At 42.6% G+C, this 4,681-nt stretch overlaps 1 pseudogene; it reads left to right on the top strand.

Annotated features, from left to right (window-relative positions):
* Positions 1–291: 291 nt before the first annotated feature.
* Positions 292–3,186, top strand: LOC136463889 (wall-associated receptor kinase 5-like; annotated as a pseudogene).
* The last annotated feature ends 1,495 nt before the right edge of the window (positions 3,187–4,681 follow it).

Here is a 4,681-nt window from a genome sequence, read left to right as displayed (position 1 = left end):
GGTACAAACACCCACAATATATCTTGGAATGCCTCCGCCAAGGGTATTACTATCCCCCGTTATACCACTTTCTTCTTCCTTGGCTGCGATTTTGATGTTAACTTGTTTGACTCTGTGAGGAACCCTATCGGCTCCTGCATGAGCAGGTGCCACGGCAAGGTATTGCCAAATCAAGGGTCTTGCAATGGGTTTGGTTGCTGTTCCATCATTCTACAAAACGACATCTCAGGCTTTCAAGGAACAATTGTTCGGGCTGATAATATGGCAGCACAGTCACATCCTCTGCGCCCTGGCATCATGGCTTTCATGTCGGATGATGGATATTATTACACGGAAAATGCGGCTGATCTTTTCTCAAGTTGGACAAATGCAAGCAAGATTGATGACGCTGCACTTTGGGTTGCCATCATGGACCAACCAAGCTGCAAAATCGCGCAGATGAACAAGGCAAGCTATGCTTGTGCCACCGGCAGCTATTGCAGAGATGAGTCATATGGAGGTTACAGCTGCCACTGCTACAATTATAATAATAATTATTACACAGCCAATGCTTACCTTTCCGAAGGATGCATGCAACAAGGTGCTCCCTGCTTGCTTTTCTCTAAAAAAAAGAAAATATTTAACATTTTATCTTCTTGTTCTTAATCTTATCAATCTATTGTTATGAAGCAGATTACAACCCCAAGCCCAATGAGCATTGCCGGAGGTCATGTGGCAACATGCCCATTCCCTTCCCTTTCGGGCTCGAAGAAGATTGTTTCGGAAACAAAAGGTTCCTACTTAACTGTACAGCCGCAAATGAGATGCTTTTTAGCACAAGATATGCACAGTATCACGTGACTGGTCTGTCAGTAGAAAACGGGACTCTGACAGTGCTAAACAATGCTAGCTACTGGAAAGAAGTAATAATAGCTCAGGACACCGAAAGTGGAGGAGTGGACATGGACGGCCCTGTGGAAGACGAATTTGATTTTTCTATGGAATATGACATTGTTATACGATGGGCAGTTACAAATTCATCTTGTGAACAAGCTAAGCAGAATAATAGCAACTATGCATGCCGTAGCACAAACAGTTCTTGTCTACACGTAACCCATGGGGACATATTTATGGGGTATCGTTGCAATTGTTCTTCCGGCTTCCAAGGAAATCCGTACATACAGGGCGGCTGCAAAGGTACATCCCTCTCATCGATCAGTAGTTCAGTACGTCTACAGAGCATTACATCACTCATACCCAAAATGGAATGCATATTAGTCGGATCACATGCTCTAACAGAGCTGTAATTCGAAAATCGGATCAAATTATATAAACATTGGATTTGTTTTCAGCATAGTATAATACAAGAATATATGATACTCTCACCATTCCAAATTACAAGACATTTTGGTTTTTCGAGATACATAGCTTTTGCTATGCACTTACTTATACACTAATATCTAGATACATAGTAAAATCAATATATCTAGAAGAGATAAATCATCTTATAATTTGGAACGGGGAGAGTATATATGTAACGGTCAATATAAATATTGAATAACAAATTCGATGTCTATAGATATTAATGAATGCTCGCTGCCAAACTACTGCAATGGTACATGTGAAAATATCCCTAGAAGCTATAAATGCACGCCATGCCCTCACAGTAAAGAATTTGATTCTATTAAGGGGCAGTGTGTCATATCGACTAAGCAACGGAATCTTCTTTTAGGTAAGCCATAGCATACAAAACTCCCTTGAAATTATAATTTGTACACGTTAACATGATTTCATAACAACAACAAATGCATATAGGTATTGCAATTGGAACTGGTTGTGGCCTTGGCTCCATATTTATTGGATTGGGGGTAATTCTACTTGCCAATAAGTGGAAGAAAGGCATCCAAAAGAGACTTCGGCGAGCATACTTTAAGAAAAATCAAGGTTTGCTATTGGAGCAACTGATCTCAGATGAAAGCACTGCTAGCAAAACATAGATATTCTCATTGAAGGAACAAGAGGAGGCGACTAACAACTTTGATGCTACTCGTGTTCTTGGTCGTGGAGGACATGGAACAGTTTATAAAGGGATTCTATCAGACCAACGTGTGGTGGCCATAAAAAATCCAAAATAGTGGAGCAAACAGAGATAGACCAATTTATCAATGAAGTTGTCATTTTGTCCCAAATCATCCATCGTAATGTGGTGAAACTATTTGGTTGCTGCCTAGAAGATGAAGTTCCCTTGCTTGTCTATGAGTTCATTTCAAATGGCACTCTGTATGAACTTCTTCACATGGATACTACAGTAAAATGCTTGCTTTCATGGGATGATCGCCTGAGGATTGCAGTGGAAGCATCCGGGGCTCTAGCTTAACTACACTTAGCAGCTACAATACCAATTTTTCACAGAGATGTGAAGTCTTCAAATATACTCTTGGATGACAACTTCACCACAAAGGTTTCAGATTTTGGTGCTTCAAGATCTCTTTCACTTGATGAGACCCATGTGGTGACAATTGTTCAAGGAACATTTGGTTACTTGGATCTAGAGTATTATCATACCGGTCAACTAACAGAGAAGAGTGATGTATACAGTTTTGGAGTAATACTTGTGGAAGTCTTGACAAGAAAGAAGCCAATTTTTATTAATGATTTAGGTGCAAAGCAAAGTTTGTCCTATTTCTTCATTGAAGGACTTCACCAAGGGTCTCTTATTGAAATAATAGATACTCAAGTTGTGGAAGAAGCAGACCAGGAAGAGATTAGTGAAATTGCCTTACTTGTAGAAGCATGCTTAAGGGTAAAAGGTGGAGAGCGACCGTCTATGAAAGAAGTGGAGATGAGGTTGCAATTCTTAAGAACAATGAGGCTGAGAAAAAGACATCATTTACCCAAAAAAGATGGAGATATTGAGCCTTTGCTATGTGGAAAATCTAAGAACTCACTTAAGCATATCGATCTTATTAATGCTGCACATATACCACCTCAAGAGACCTCGAGATGCTACAGTTTGGAACAAGAATTTGTATCTTCATTTAGGCGACGCCAACTGCATTAGGGTAAGATTATAGAGGGCTTGCTTATATACTGCTGCACCTGAGATATCATATATTTAGAAGTTGCATTTAATTCCATATCTTTGGATGAGATTGTATCACACAGATTCATTTTCTGTGTAATATGCACAATGTATTGTAGACCAGATGGCTTGTATCCTTCTATATGATGGCTTGTATCCCTTCTATATTTTCTATAGATGCATATAGGGTATAGCATCAGGTCCCTGTATTAAAGATAAGGTTCTATAAGAACATAGTTGTGGTTGTCGACAAGTCTATTGATAATTGGATATCAATTGCCAATGGCTCAATCAGTGGCTCCGGTAGCCATCAGACAAATACATGATTTCAACTGCAACACGTTGCTGCACTTTTTGTCATAATCAGGCTAGCACATGATTCCAGTAGGCATCAGACTAATGTGAATTGACACTCATATATGAGAATAGAAAGATATGGCAAACTCACTCTTCCCTTCAATGTCCTTGCATGACAGTACCAACTTCGTTGTCCTTTCATGACATTATCAATAGCACGGCCATCACGTGTATTCAACACAGAACTTCAAAGTCGCATTTGCAGATATGAAAGTATGTACAAGTCTACCCTACAGATGCAACTGATTTGCATATGGAAAATCTGAATTACTAGCTTGTCGCATTTAAACTTTTTAAAACTTCTACAAGTGTGAGCGCGTGTGGATCATCAGTACCTATATTTTGAATATTTTGTACCAACTATTGGTATTACATACATGAAGCAATACATTCCACTGAAAATGACCATGGCGCAAGGGAGCCTACCAATTCAAGGAGACAACAGTAGCCAAGGCCACGGGAGACGCCTCAATCGGGTGCTCATGCTGGGAGCCATGGAGGGGAGAGGAGGAGATCCCGAGCCCGAGGGGAGCAGTGGAGTAGGCCCCACTCAGGCGCTCAGCCTGTTCCGCTTGCTCTACTGACTGGCGACCGGACGCTGGTCTCTATAGGACCGGCGCGTCCGGTCAGTAGCAGCTAAAGAAGCGCAGCGTCGGTCATCGACCGGATGCTGGCGCTGAAACGACCGGACGCTGGCTGGCTGCGTCCGGTCACACTGACATAGTCATGCACAGAGGAGTCGCTGAGTGACCGGACGCTGGGTGTGTCCGATCGAGCATGACCGGACACGTCCGGTCGAAGAAATTCGTTCCTAGAACCTTACTGGAAACGACCGGACGCTGGAGGCTCAGCGTCTGGTCACTTATGCCGCAGCGTCCGGTCGACTATTGACCATTGAGATTGGGCGAACAGTATTCAAAGAGAGGGGACACGTGGCGTGTATCATGTGACCGAGCGCTGAGGGCCAGCGTCCGGTCGATATGACTGGAGCGTCCGGTCACCCCGCGTTGTGCCCAGTGAAGGGGTACAATGGCTCTATCTCGTGGGGGCTTCTATTTAAGCCCCATGGCCGGTTGAAGCTAATACCTTTGGCCATTTTCATTGACATAGCAACCTTGTGAGCTTAGCCAAAGCCCTCCCACTCATCTCCATCATAGATTCATCATCTTTGTGAGATTGGGAGAGAATCCAAGTGCATTGCTTGAGTGTTTGCATCTAGAGGCACTTGGTGTTCGTGTTTCACTGCGGGATTCGCTTGTTACT

Source organism: Miscanthus floridulus, chromosome 7 (genome assembly GCF_019320115.1).
Source record: "Miscanthus floridulus cultivar M001 chromosome 7, ASM1932011v1, whole genome shotgun sequence".
Lineage (NCBI taxonomy): Eukaryota > Viridiplantae > Streptophyta > Magnoliopsida > Poales > Poaceae > Miscanthus > Miscanthus floridulus.
This window is presented reverse-complemented; position numbering and strand designations above follow the sequence as displayed.